At 35.9% G+C, this 15,933-nt stretch overlaps 1 pseudogene; it reads right to left on the bottom strand.

The window, feature by feature from the left end:
- Positions 1 to 15,036: 15,036 nt before the first annotated feature.
- LOC117999491 lies at positions 15,037 to 15,615 on the bottom strand (annotated as a pseudogene).
- Positions 15,616 to 15,933: the final 318 nt, after the last annotated feature.

The raw sequence follows: 15,933 nt of genomic DNA, 5'->3' as shown, positions 1-15,933 counted from the left end.
CTGGGATCAATCCCAGTGTGGTGCTCCACATTCAGAGGGGGTCGGCATGAAATTTTCTCTCTCTCTCCTCTCTCTCTGCCCATCTCCATCCCGTTCACACACGTGGGCTCTGTCTCCCTCAAATAAGTAAATCTTCAAAAAAATGGTCAAACTTAAGGTACAATCTGAGAGAAACTTCTGTGATGTCTTTCAGTACACTAATAGGTAAGAAGTAAATGGGCATCAATGCCCCTAGTGAGATTTATCATTTAAAAAAGGCACTTGGAATTTATTTTAATTTTGACTCATCTAAAGCATACAGAAGCAAATATGATACTCATTTCAATATTTAACTTTTGCCAAGTAAAAATATTATAGAAAAATACAGCTGTTGAAGTCTATTTAAATCATGCTTTTTCTACACAGGAGAAAAACACTTCTACACATGGACAAATGTACCAGATTAATTTCTCTTCCTCCCCATCTGTGTGAGTGTGCAGTATGTGTAAAAAAGTTTTGTTGTTGCTGTTTATAAAAAAAAAAAACAACCCTTCATTTCTAGAGGTGAAGGTAAAACCAGCATTCCCCAGATAGCCACCGAGAGGCATTCCAGTAGTTAATCTGCTTTTACTGACTTCCAAGGTTTCCTACTGCGAAATTTCCTGGCTGGTGTTCTTAAAATTGTAGTAAATGTTTTCATCTTCACTCATGCCTCTGAAGTTAAAATATGGTTTTCAATCTCCTCCTTGAGATTTATCAATTTGTTATATTTCTCATAAACACAGAGTATATATATTTCATTCAACACTTCCAAAATGCTAAATGCATTTTTTGTTAGTTCTCCCTGGCCTGAAGCCATCTGGGACAAACTATATTATATACACACAAACTATATACACACATGCTTGGACACACATGAACATTTATTTAAAAATAAATTGATAATCACCATTTTTTTGTTTACTTCTCTGTGAAATGCTCTAGATATTAGATTTAGGGACATCATTGCCTTATTATTGACACCTGAAAACAGACTGCTGTTTTTGGCACTGAGAACTCAGTGGGTACAGGTGAAGAAAATTGTAACAGAATCATCAGTGAAAAAAGATCAGAATGAGGCAAGAAGGTAGACATCACATTATTTTAGCTAGGTAGCTTTCACTAAAAATAGATTCTGTACATTTCTCATTAGCAAATATTTGATATTTTTTTAAATATTTTTATGTTTTATTGACAAATATAATGTAAAGAAAATTAGCAATATAGTGACTATGCAAATTATAATCATAATGCTGTCTGTCTCTTCCCCGTGAGACTCTAAATTTTGGAATTGTTTGCATGAGACACATAATTAGGGAAAGTGGATCTTCTACAGAATTTCAACTGACACTTAAAATCACTATAGTTCTCTCTCTTATCATTTTGGTAAGTAGCAATGATTAAAAATAATAGGACAGACTTCCACTTCTGGGAAGATGGAGTAGATTGTAAGTTTCCCTATTTTTCAGGAATAAGTATAAATAAATCCCAAGATTCTGACAAGGAGTCAGACTGGGGACCCATGGAATGACTTGGTGGTTGCTCCTTAGTTTTCCTTATGTTTACAAATCTCAGACTTGGAGCTGAAGCCAAGCACTTGGGAATAGCAGGGGTGCAGACAAAAACCAAAACCAAACAAACATACAAAAAAACAAAATAAAACAAACCAAAAAATCCAGCAAAAGCCTGCTTTGTCTAAGAACCAGGAAAGGTGAAGCCTATCACGAGAAAAAATATTTGGAAAATAACTGCCCTGTTCCAATACTGAAAATTGGAACTATAGCAGAATATTGGAAAGTATTTTAAAATCCTATTTACAGTATATTAATCACTTAATTACAAGTAATGTTTCCCTATGTAACCACATAATTATTTTAGTAAGGTCGATGATATATTTTACCTAGTAATATGGTATTAATTTTTCAAAGCAGTCTAAATTACCACAAGTAACTTCCTGAGCCATTCCATTTTAATGTTTCTATTTCACTGACAGATTTCTCTGCTGCTGACAGTTCATTTCTCTAGGATCAACAGCTTGTGGAAAAAAGAACATTATTCTCCCTGCACTATCAGTTGCATAAGTAAGATGTCAAAGGCAGTGAACACTTCTCTACCCTAATGTGCTTCTTAAAATTTTGAATGTTAAGTCACATGATTATTCCTTGGATTATTATTTTACTACCAAAGGTAGCTCTCAATTATATACTTAGCCTGTGAACTCGGTAGAAATATTATAGAGGCAGCTCATTTGGAAAATATTTTAGTTGATACCTTTCTATCTGCCTGTTATGGCAATATTTATGATACATAAGATATAAGAATGATATAGAAGAATGTAAGTTTAATTTATTTTGATTCACCCATTTGTAACATTTCAGAAATTTGTGGAATTTATGTGGACCTGATCGATTGAGGGAAATTAATAAAAACTGCTGAACACAAACAAATGGTTGTTGGATTACTTTTCTGCTTAACAAATCTTTTTATTAACTTCTATATTTTAAAAGTCTTCCAAAATACACAAAGTAGGCAGGAGAACAGACTCTATCCCAACCCCAAAATTCAATAGTTATCAACATTATGCCACACTTGCTTATTTCTCATTTCCTTCCTTTCATCTCTCCTTCCTTCCTCCCTTTCCTCCTTGACTTTTCTTTCAACTGTAAAATGGCTACATAATCTTCCCAACCTTTTAGCATCCCATTTTGTAATTCTTCTCATCAAGATGTCAATTCTACTTCTTCATACCTTGAATCTGGGGTTGGCCAGTGACTTGCTTTGCCCAATGAGACATTAGCAAACATAACTCAAGCAGAGCCTTTACAAGAGCTTGTATATTGGACTTTGTCTTCTTTTGCTGTATTTAGAACCCTAAGACCACCATGCAGACAAAATTGAGCTGGACTGATGGAGGATGAGGGGCTAAGTGCAGGAACACCAAGACCAACAAATAGCCTGCCAACTTCCAGAACAAGTGAGACCATCCTAGATCATCCAGCCATTAGCTGAACTGCAGCCAACTACAGACATAACATCAAATTTAAGCTGAGTTGAGGCAGATAACAACAGTACAGCTTATCTATAAATTTGTGAGCATACTCAAGAAGCTGTTGTTGTAACCTATTAAATGATTATCCTCATTTTTTATTTCTTCTTTCTTTTCTCCCTTCCTTTCTTCTCTCCTTACATTGTCTTTATCCTTCTTATTCTTTTTATGTTGCTCTAATATTTTTTTAAACTCCTAATCATGTTACTTTTCTCACAAGTGCTTCTGTACATATCCAAATAAGGGCATTTTACTTTTTACTTACTTTTAAAGGTTTTATTTATTTTGAGAGAGAGAGAGAGTGGGGGGAGGGACAGAGGACAAGGGAGAGAGAAAATTTCAAGCAGGCATGCATCAAGTGTGGAGCCCAACGTGGGACTCGATCTCCCAGCCCTGAGATCATGACCTGAGCTGAAATCAAAGAGTCCCATGCTTAACCAACTAAGCCACCCAGATGCCCCAAATAAGGCATTTTAACAACCACAGTTCCATTATCTCACTAAATATTATTAATAATTCCCTAACAACTAATATCCAATCAATATTTAATGTTTTCCAGTTGTTTCAAAAAATATTTTATTGCTTTGCATTAATAAATTATGAGATAGTGTTTTAAATAATAATTTTTTTTTTGAAAATTAACTGCTCTACCTAGGTCAGAACTCCAGTGTCTCTTCAGCTTTTATTACTTCTGAAATCTTTGTTCATTTCCTACCCACCAGCAGCTGTTCTTTATTGTTCTTTTTGAGTCTAACCTTGTACATGTGCAGTTCAAAATTCAGGCAAGCATTTAAGGGGAACCCCTGAGCAGATTACCAGAGTTCTTTCTCTGTTGTTCCCTCATTCCCTTGTCCCAGAAATTCCAACCCCCTTAGTAAGGCAGTCCCTCTCCATTTGGCTCTATTTACCTGAAGAGCAATTTGGAAACTACCTCCTAGGGAGGCCAAACCATGGAGTCTAGTCCATGCTCAAGAATGATGCTATCAAATAAAACAATAAAAAAGGTAATGGAATAGACTCTCTTCAAGGTTATTTGTTCTTTGCTTTACTATCAAATGTCTAGGTCAAGGCCATATATTGTTTACTGTGTTTTATTTTACTTTTTTAAAGATTTTATTTATTTGAGAGAGAGAGAGAGTACGCATGAGCAGGGGGAGGGCAGAGAGGCAGAGAATCTCAAGTAAACTCCATGTTGAGCCCAGGGCCCACGCAGGACTTGATCTCAAGACCCATGAGATCATGACCTGAGCTGAAACCAAGAGTCGGATGCTCAACCCACTGAGCCACCCAGGTGCCCCGGCAAGATCCTCTCACCTGTAACTGCTCTGTTAGGCCTGTGAGTTTCCATTTATGTCAATTTAGGGTATTTCTATGGTCATCTCACCAACACCCACAACACTGTGCAGGTATATACAGTTTACATGCATACCTACACTGGATTTTCATCTACAAAAAAATTTTTGCTTTAATTGTGTCTGACAAATGATGACCTTATTACTTGGCACTGGATTAGTTTAGACAGCGTGTGAGTTAGTTATAATGTTCAATGTACATATATTATAATTATTTTTGCTATTGTACTAGAGCCAGAATCAATATATTCCACATGGAACATTAATGCAATGAGTGAATTACTATTCTGGGATCTTAGCCATGGACATGCAGATTAGTATTTGCAGGAAATTTTCATAAACAAAACCACAGACTAATTATTTCTACACTGTGAAGTAGTTTGTTCTAGTCAATTTTTCAGTTTTAATTTTGTCACTAATATTTTCTAAATTAAATTGGTATACTTGGGGAAAAATGACCTTCTAAGCAGTTTATGAAAGATCCATAGTTTAACCTGAAGTAATAACCAGTTGTTAAATACATTTCTAACTTTTATATTCCCTTTTTAAAAATCCGCTTAGAGGCACCTGGGTGGCTCAGTCGTTAAGCGTCTGCCTTCGGCTCAGGTCATGATTCCGGGGTTTTGGGATCTAGCCCCGCATCGGGCTCCCCGCTCGGCGGGAAGCCTGCTTTTCCCTCTCCTACTCCCCCTGCTTGTGTTCCCTCTCTCGCTGCGTCTCTCTCTCTCTCTCTCTCTCTCTCTGTCAAATGAATAAATACAAATCTTAAAAAAAAAAAAAATCCACTTAGAGTAAATTCTCAATTACTCATAGCATTAAGATTTGAGAATAAGAGCAGAATGTTGAAAAATTTTGATTGATAAACCAAGTTGTGGATGTTTAATTGCTATATAAAAGTGCACATAGATTTTCATTTTAAAATATACTTTTATGGTTAAAACTAATAGTATTTGTTTATCCTACGTGCAATTAATGAATGCCAAAGTTAAAAATATTTATTTGATGCTGGGGAGCCATTATAGATTGATTGAGCAAACTGATTTCCTTAATGAAATTGTACAAACAAATATTACTCAGCTATGAAAAAGGATGAGATCTTGCCATTTTTTGACATCATGGATAGACCTAGAGGGTATTATGTGAAGTGAAGTAAGTCAGAAGAGAAAGACAAATACCATATCATTTCACTTACATGTGGAATTAAAAACAAAACAAAGCAAATAAATAAACAAACAAAAAGCAGAAACAGACCCATAAATATTGAGGACAAACTGATGGTTTCCAGAGGGGAAGAGGGTGGGGGGATAGGCAAAATGGGTGAAGGGGTGTGGAAGATACAGGTTCCTAGCTATGGAATGAACAAATCATGGGAATAATAGGAAGAGCATAGGGAATAGTCAATGGTATTGTAATAGTATATGGTGACAGATAGTAGCTATGCTTGTGGTGAGCATAGCATAACGTAGCATAATGTATAAACTTGTTGAATTACTATGCCATATATCTGAAACTAATATAACTTTGCGTGTCAACTATAGTCAAATTAAAAAAAAAAAAGTGAGTTAGAGGAAAGTGCAAGTGGTTATAGGCTGGCAAAAACACAGACAGAAGAAATAGCTACAATTTTATTAACTAAAAATAAAGCACTAAAAAGAAAAATAATAAGAGAAAGATCATAATGGGTATAGATTAGGATGTATTAGAGATAGAAATATGAAGACATTGAAAGACAGAATAAATCTGGAAACAGTATAACTAGTTACAAGCTTTTAAGAGCATCCTATTGTACAGAATACAGGTCTTCTGACCCCATCTCTAGGTTTGTGCATTTAATTAACAAATAATGCCACTTAAGTTTTCTGAAGTGTGCAAAGTGAGTTCAATATTTGTCTCCTCCATTCAGCTACTCAAATATGCTTCAGAAAAACAACGAAGGGTCTTATTTGATGAATGAAGAAAAGTTGAACAAAATATCAAAAAATGTCAGTAGTTGAAAAAAGGGAAAAATCTTTAAAAAATAAAATTTACATTCCATATTATTTTCTAACATTGAGTCACAAAATGTTTTTTTTTTTTTTTTTTAAAGATTTTATTTATTTATTTGAGACAGAGAGAATGAGAGAGAGAGAGCACATGAGAGGGGGGAGGGTCAGAGGCAGAAGCAGACTCCCTGCTCCTCGGCAGGGAGCCTGATGCGGGACTCGATCCAGGGACTCCAGGATCATGACCTGAGCCGAAGGCAGTCACTTAACCAACTGAGCCACCCAGGCGCCTGAGTCACAAAATGTTTTAAATAAAAACCATTTCTTTGGGATTTTTTTCCCACTTTTGAAATAAGTTATATATCTCTTTCTATCAGGTTTCAAGACTGTTGAAAAAATATTCTGGATACAATTTTTTTGCCAGATAGATCATTTATAAATATGTCCCAGTTTGTAGCTATCTTTAAAATTCTTTTAACAGTATTTTTCATATGGGGCTCCTGGGTGGCTCAGAGGGTTAAGTGTCTGCCTTCGGCTCGGGTCATGATCCCAGGGTCCTGGGATCGAACCCCACGTCCGGCTCCGGGCTCAGCAGGGAGCCTGCTTCTCCCTCTGCTTCTCTCCCTGCTCGTGCTCTCTTTCTCTCTGTGTATCTCTGTGTCTCGACTGAATAAATAAAATCTTAAAAAAAATAGTTTTCATATAGCATATTTTAAAAATTTTATGAAGTCCAATTTATCGTTTTTTTTCTTTTATAGATTGTGCTGTTAGTATCATGTCCAAGATCTCTTGGCATTATGAGGGAAAGAAGCCAGTTTCAAAAGGTTACCTAGTATATAATTCCATTTATATGACATTCTTGAAAAGATAGAACTACAGTGACAAAGAAAAGATCAATGATTGCCAGTGGTGGGGAACAGTATGACTACATGAGAAATTTTATGGAGTGATGGAAATGTTATGTATTGTGATGGTGGTTAAAGAAACCCATACATGGTTAAGGCTCATGCAACTGTGCTCTTCTTCCCAAAATGTCAGTTTTATGTATGTTAGGTAAAAAATAAAAACACACAAATAAAACAAAAATAAAAAAAATAGTTTTTACCACAGTGTAAGTATATTTTAGAGTAGATATTTCTGAAAAGGGTATGAATGACAACTATCAATAAGAAGATACAGTGGTGGCAAATTAAAATCAAGTTGATCAGGTCACAGACTCTCACAAAAGCACCAGTTAAGACATTTTGGTTCTCAAGAGCTCAACTGGGTCTTATATATTAAATAAATTCAGTCATAAATTTATGAAATTAACACATATAATGTAAATACTGAACATTTCTTTTATTGTCTCACCAAGTGTAGCTAATAGAAATGTTTGTAGAAAAGAAGGTAGTACTGGTATCAGAGTTTCTCAATTATTTTTCTGAAGAAACAACAGTAAGAGCAAACATGCAAGACTATGAATATAAAAGAAAAAAAAAATCCATGGGTGCCTGGGTGGCTCAGTTGGTTAAGCGACTGCCTTCGGCTCAGGTCACGATCCTGGAGTCCCAGGATCGAGTCCTGCATCGGGCTCCCTGCTCAGCGGGGAGTCTGCCTCTCCCTCTGACCCTCCCCCTTCTCATGTGCTCTCTCTCTCTCTCAAATAAATAAATAAAATCTTTAAAAAAAATAAAAGGAAAGAAAAAGAAAAGAAAAAAAATCCTAAAAATGTGAGTTGAGATACAATCATCCTCTATAACAGTAATTAAATGGTCAGGAATTATTCTCCTCATTTGTTTCAATTGGCTAGCAGCCAAACTTATTGTTAAGCAAGAAATAAAATGATGTTTTATTTTTTTAAAAAGATTTTATTAATTTATTTGCGAGAGAGAGGAAAAGAGAGAGGGCACGAGCTGGCAGAGGGGCAGAAGGAGAAGGGTAAGCAAACTCTCCACTGAGCGGGGACTCTGACAGAGAACTAGATCCCAGGACCCTAAATCATGATCTAAGCGGAAGTCAGAGGCTTATTAACCAACTTAGCCACCAGGTGCGCAAAGAATGATGCTTTAGAAAGTGGGTATATATTGTATATTGTAGTTGGTTCCTGAGTGTTCAGTAGCTTATAGATTCTTGGGAGAGCAAATCACACAGTCAACAGGTATTTATTCAATTGTTCATCTAGCTCTTTATTTATTCAACACAGATTGAACCAACCATAAACCTAGATTAGACCTAAAATTATTTTCCCTTATTGTCATTTGTATCTTCATCTTTATTTTCTTTATTTGCTTATGTTGGTTTTAACAAAAATGAAGTCAGTGAATCTGTGCAGACAACCCTTAAATGTTAATGAACTATCTGTTAAAAGAGCACGTAAATCCCTCTACTTCATTTTTTTTCCAGTTGCTGTTAGGTCGTTGCTATAAATAAAAGGATATTTTTACTAGGGACTCTTGGAAATTTTTAAGGTTAAAAAAAGGCTGCATTCTTCAAACAGCAAAGAAAATAGAGAAGAAATCGTCCAAGGATGAAATAAATAAAAGAAGCAAAAAGTTCTGTTGGCAGAATGGTTAAAAAATGTGAATTGTTTTGAATTCATTAGGGGATAAGCAATGATACAAAAATAGGCTGCTAATTAATAAGGAGGGGCGAGAAATTAATGAGTCCAAAATGGCTCAGTTACTGAAACTGTTTGTACAACTCATTTTTTAATAAGAGAAATGAGAGAAATTTTAGGAAAAATGATGACTTTGCAAAAATTGCTATTGACAAAACACGGGAAGAGGAATACTTGAATATATGAACATATCCAAATCAGCAAATTTGGATGACTTGTTTCCAAGGACACAGAGCAAGTTAGCCGCATAATACCAATCACTGAATCAACAAAAATAAAGATGTAAAAATTTTGTCAAAACATCTATATATTTAGATATTGTCTTTGAACCACATTTTCTCAATTATATTAGATTCTACTTTTGATACAGTATGCTTTTCAATGTAATAAGGCCTTTCTAAACTCCAAAATGAATTGGATACTTTTGTTTTTTCTAGTTTGTCAGAAGTGCAGTACTTGAAGTAAAATGGAAAATACTTTTGACTTAAGAGAATTGGATGCTGATGAGAAAGAGATAAAAAAAAAACAAAAAACAGGTTTGAGTTGTGTGTGTTTGTGTGTGTGTGTGTGTGTGTTTTAAGGGGGGAGTTCCTCTCTACCGGAATAGCAAGGAACTACTTTGGAGTAGATGATACTTAATCTGAAACTTACAAAATGAGAAGGATCCAACCATATGAAGTATTGAGGGGAGACCGTTCCAGAAGAGAACAATATATCTAAAACTTGGGTGAAAAGCTTTTATGTTCAAGGAGAGAAAGAAGGTCTTCTTGGTTGAATTTTAGTGCCTGGGGGTGATAGTGACAGGAAATAAGGGAGATAACTGGGGTTAGATTATGGATGGTCATAAGAAATTTGAATAGAAAAAAGTGTAAGTTAAATATGTAGTGTAAATATATAATCATCCTTAAATGAAAATCATTTCAGATTCTGTTTCCACTACAAGAAAAACCCCCAATGACTGAATAAGTTATATTAACATGGCAGAATGGGTTTCATGAATGGACAAAATTATAGAAATAGATTAATTGATAGAATAAAGTCAAAAGGAAGTAACATATACAAATAACCTAAATCCCTAACTAATAAACAGAGCTGCAATGAGAATTTGGATTGAATTCTCCCATGATAACCATTGTCACAAATCTTTTTTTTTTTAATTTTATTATATTAATCACCATACATTACATCATTAGTTTTTGATGTAGTGTTCCATGATTCATTGTATGCATATAACACTCAGTGCTCCATTCAATACATGCCCTCTTCAATACCCATCACCAGGCTAACCCATCCCCCCACCCCCCACCCCTCTAGAACCCTCAGTTTGTTTCTCAGAGTCCATAGTCTCTCATTGCTCGTCTCCCCCTCCGATTCCCCCCCCCTTCATTTTTCCCTTCCTATTATCTTCTTCTTTTTTTTAACATATAATGTATTATTTGTTTCAGAGGTACAGGTCTGTGATTCAACAGTCTTACACAATTCACAGCACTCACCATAGCACATACCCTCCCCAATGTCTATCACCCAGCCACCCCATCCCTCCCACCCCCCACCACTCCAGCAACCCTCAGTTTGTTTCCTGAGATTAAGAATTCCTCATATCGGGCGCCTGGGTGGCTCAGTCGTTAAGCGTCTGCCTTCGGCTCAGGTCATGATCCCGGGGTCCTGGGATCGAGTCCCACATCGGGCTCCCTTCTCGGGGGGAAGCCTGCTTCTCCCTCTCCCCCTCCCGCTGCTTGTGTTCCTGCTCTCGCTATCTCTGTCTCTGTCAAATAAATAAATAAAATCTTAAAAAAAAAAAAAAAAAGAATTCCTCATATCAATGAGATCATATGATTCATGTCTTTCTCTGATTGACTTATTTCACTCAGCATAATACCCTTCAGTTCCATCCACGTTGTTGCAAATGGCAAGATTTCATTCCTTTTGATGGCTGCATAATATTCCATTATATATATATATATGTATGTATATATCTCACATCTTCTTTATCCATTCATCTGTCGATGGACATCTTGGCTCTTTCCATAGTCACAAATCTTAATGCACATTCTTTTTCTTATGTATTCTCTATAATTCACCTATGATGAATAGAAATGTTTTTTTCTATTTTACAAGGAACTTAAGGTTTTTTTTTTTTTAAGTAGCCTCCTCTTTTCATTTTATTATTATTGTGATAAACATTTTATAGAACTATAAATATGAAGTTGAATTCTAGCCAGCAGTCAGCTCTAATAGATCTTATTTCACTCTGAATCAAAAAATCCTAAACATTTCAGTAACTCTCATTTGGACATATGCTTATTATTGCACTGTTTACTTTTAGTGTCAATCAGGTCATGTCTGATGTTATTTTAAAAAGCTTAAACCTTGCCCCAAAGAATATTATTTACAGAAATGTTAACTCTGCAACTTTTACAGATACCCAATACACATTAACCCAATAATGGTTGTGACAAATACATTTTTTAAGTTGTGCAGAGTATTTTCATATTGGTTCTTCTACTGCCTCTTCTGTCTCTTTTATATAGCAAAACACCATTCACAGTATTTCGGGAATGGAAGACATAATGAAAAAAAGGGCCTAGGCAAAGATTGAGCAATGTGAGCTCTAGTACTAATATTTGCCCTTAAACGGTTGAGAATGAGAAAGTCATTGAATATAGCAGAAGCTCCATGGGTGAACCAAAAATCAATATGATCAAAAGACACAGCAGGTACCTTGTAATCAGGAGCACATTTTTGTTTTTTTCTCAGGTATAACTCTATTCCTTATTAGCTCTAAGGCCCTGGATGGTTACTTTGCCTCCATAAACTGTTTTCTTCATCAGGAAAATAAGGAGAGGAATGCATTCTACACATGTGTGATAAAGTGCAATGTAACATCATTTTCATTGAAAATAAATGTGCTGCAAAGGCTCTACTAGTCCTCGTACACTGAAGTTGAGAGGCCAGAAATAATAACATTAGAACTCAAAGCAAATGGCCTCCATACAAAAACCAAGCAAACAAAAACAAACAAGCTATTGGAGTCCTGCAAATGCACTCCGATAAACTGCTTACATTCCATCCTTTACTTCTATGGTAGTTACCGATTGCCCCTCAACCCCAAATCCACCCTTTATTTCCTGCTTTGTGATACTGGAGCTGCATCACTTAAATCTCTTCTTTTGCTAGCTGCCACAATGTCAGGTTCTGTCAGTAGAGAGCAGTGGAGAGACACTTCAAAAGGAAGGGCTTTCTCTTCTGGTTCTACTGCTTTCTCATTTTCTCCCAGTGTGACATTCAGCTGCTGGCTTCCCAGCGAATCTCACTGGCAGCTGCCTGCGTGCTTCCCAGAGACTTTCTGCAGCACCCCACCTTGGGGTTCCTCATTTGTTAATCCTGACCTGCTGCAGTTTGCCAAAACTCTCTACCAGCTGGTGAACCAGGGCCCCACCCTCTCCAGTGTGTGTGTGTGTGTGTGTGTGTGTGTGTGTGTGTTGTGTGTGAGACCCTCTTTCTTTCAAGTTTGCTTCTTTCTTTACTATTCTCCCTAAACCCTAGAGATTGCGGCTGCTCCCCCTAATTCTACCCGCCTGGTTCAGAGTTCTCTCTGGCCTCTTAATAGCTGATTCCCTGTTACTAGTTAATAATTCTTTATATAAAAATTATCCTCTTCAGCCTACTGGTATGATTTCTGACTCCTGAATGGACTCTGACTGATACACCTTTTCATACTCAAGATGAAAGATATTAAGTGTAATTTAAACTTGGTATTCTGGAGTAAGTAACTGTAAGGCACATAGAACTTTACAAAACAGTGATTATAGTTCTTAATACTAAATGCAGCTTCAAACAAATTGAGTTTTACTGCATAAAAGTAAATATGAAGTTTATGACAGATTTCAAAACCATTTCACAATACATTGGAAAACAGCAGTGGAATGTAAAATCTTTGAATGAGTTAGAAATACTGCAAAAAACAGGAAAGAGTATACAAAAAAAAATAAAATTCTGTTGGAGTTGAAGTCTCGGTCCTAGTTTTTAATATGAAGATTTTTGTATATTTTTTGTTTAATTTTCAAATGTTATATTTATCATGAATAAACTTAGTAATTTTCACATAGAGCTAGTAAACACACACATACACACACACGTAAGCTTGATCCTATTCATATTTTCTGATTCTCTATCATGCTCTCTAAACCTCTTGACAAACTAATCAAATACCCTTTAAATTGATTTATAATATTTTAAATTTGTGTTCCACAGTAATTTTCCATATGTCTCTCATCCTGCACAGAAACTAATTCCTCTTCAATTGTCTCATTGTGTTCACCAAATGCTAACCCAATTTATTTATTATTCTTTTATCTTTTATACCACTAACATAAGAAGTTGACAATTAGAATAAATTAATTTTCTGCTTCTAAGGTGAAGAAAATGTCTAAATTGCTTTGTTCTGAGCATTTGAAAAGTACTTGGTATAAATATACATAGTTACTGATAACAAATGCAATGACTTAACTCCCTGGCAGCTTCCCCTGAACCTCAGGCACAACGTATTGTCACAGTGCAGTGCTAATGAATATTAGCAATTACATATGCAAATTTGGTTTCCATTTCTAGATTAGTCCATTTCTTTAAAATCCATTCGATTTAATGTTTTTTTATTTATGTAATTAAATAAAAACATTTAAGAAATAATAATTTGTTCAATCTTGTTTTAAGATTTAAGAAGACTCAAGATGAATACTGAATGGGCATGTTCTTTGAGTTCCACATTATTTTTTTTCTACTAAGAGTAGGAAATCTTTTTATATGAGAAAAAAGACATGGTTTTATCTTATAGTATCTCTCAAGATGAAAATATTCTCTAGCTGACCACTCAATAGAAATGGTAAATTTTAGAGAATGGATTTTACTTCTGGATCAGGGTTCTGACTCTCTCATATGCCCCAGGTATACACATGACTCAAATACATATCAGACATACACTGAAACAACTTAATTCTCCCCCAGAAGACACCTTCTCTTATTTTTTGGCTAATAGTTGATGTACAGAGATTATATAAAGGTGTTAAAATATTTTAAAAATATTCTTATACTGAGATACAGTGGTATAGTATATAATTATTTTATTTTTTATTTTATTTTACTTATTTATTTATTTTTCTAAAAGTAAAGATCCTTTTAATTTTTTTAGAAAGAGGTTACTTAGAGGGGGAACAGTGCTTAAAATTCCACAGAACTAAGGTTAAGGGGGGGACCATGATCAAATACTTAACAAGGACACGTTTTGATGCTCTTTCAAGTGGTATTTTTGAGTCAAGAAAATACCCAAAGAAAGATGATTCTTCTTGACATGCTTCTCACTGAACAAGACCTTTATTCACCTTTGTGTGTATCAACTGCCTAGTCCGGGTATTTGAACTCCAAAATAACTTAATGGAACTCACAATCAAATGACACTTTATCATACATAATCCTTTCATATGGAAATAAATTTCTGATGCCTTTTAAATTCACGATCCCCATGAACATTTCAGTTATGATAAATTATAAAATGGCAAGAAATATTCTTTGAAATCTCAAAGTTAGAAAAAAAACTTGAGGAAAGTATATATTAAGGGGCTTCACAAATATGAAGCACGATTATTTTCTAATAATTATTTTATATATAATAATTATATATAGTAATTATTATATACAAAATACCTTACATATAAAGTATATAAATATATATTTATGTAATACCTATAATATAAATTTATAATATAATTATATATAAAATGCTTTATATATTAATATCCAAACTCAGTCCATTGTCAGCTGTTTCCCTCGGTTCACTTGCAGTCGGTGATGTACCAAGGTTCCGAACCTTTTCCAGTCCAGCAGTAGTGAAAAGCGTATCCAGCTCATCTGGTGTAGAGAACTAAACTCTAGTACCTCACCTCTCACATAGAAATTTTCGGACAGACACTGACCTTTTTTTAAACGGAAGCTGAGCGGCATCCTAGGGGACTTCACCTTGCAGAAGCATCATCCTCCCGGGCTTCAGCCTGTGGAGAGCCTTCTGCATCTTGTCTGGAACGACTGCTCTAGTATTCAGTAAGCGGCTGAGGATCCAGGGGACCCATCAGCACAGATTTCCGGGTGATTGAGGTCTGAGTCACATTTTCTTACACAGGGGGCATCTGTGTTTCATGTCCAAGGCTATCGGGAGAACACCTGTGTTGTTCTTCTATTTTCAAACCAGGCCCGTCCTCACTGTGCCGACGTTCAGGTACTTCGCTCCTCATGTTCTCTGAGAGCAAATCCTTCAAGTGATTTTGGTTTGGGGTAGGTGCCAGCTCTGGGAATTTGGTAAAAAGCCCATGTCTGCCCTGGAAAAACCCATTTTCATGGATTTGTAGAAGTCGTTCCAAGGTAGGTGGGCCCTGATTTCATACTTAACTTGCCTCTCCTGGCACACCCGCCGAGCGCTGCTCTCCCGGACGTCCCTCTCCGCAGCCAAGGCCCGCTCTTGCAACCGCTCCACACGTGCCAGGCATTACGACGGCAGGCTCGTGCCGGATCGCACCGGAACCCGCTCCCAAACTGCGGCCCGCACGCATTCAGCGTAGGGGCGGCCATGACACCGGAACCGGATACGCACACAATTGTTTTAAAGCCTATATTCGCGTGGAAACGTGCTCATGGTACACAGGTGAGTTAACAATATTTAAGAGACGCTATTATGTGATTATACACATTTTAAATAACAGCAGAAATTTAGAGGCATGATAACCAAAATTCCTAACAATTATCTCTACGAGCTAGCATTACAGAGCAAGGATGTAAAGATAAATTCATGTTCTTACGTATGCTTTTCTTCCTGGTGTTTGCTATTTGATATGAAACATAGTCATGATAAAACAAACATTATTTCAATTCTGAATAAAAACTAAAAAT

Source organism: Mirounga leonina, unplaced genomic scaffold (assembly GCF_011800145.1).
Source record: "Mirounga leonina isolate KUSES-001 unplaced genomic scaffold, KU_Mleo_1.0 Mir_115, whole genome shotgun sequence".
Classification (NCBI taxonomy): Eukaryota; Metazoa; Chordata; class Mammalia; order Carnivora; family Phocidae; genus Mirounga; species Mirounga leonina.
This window is presented reverse-complemented; position numbering and strand designations above follow the sequence as displayed.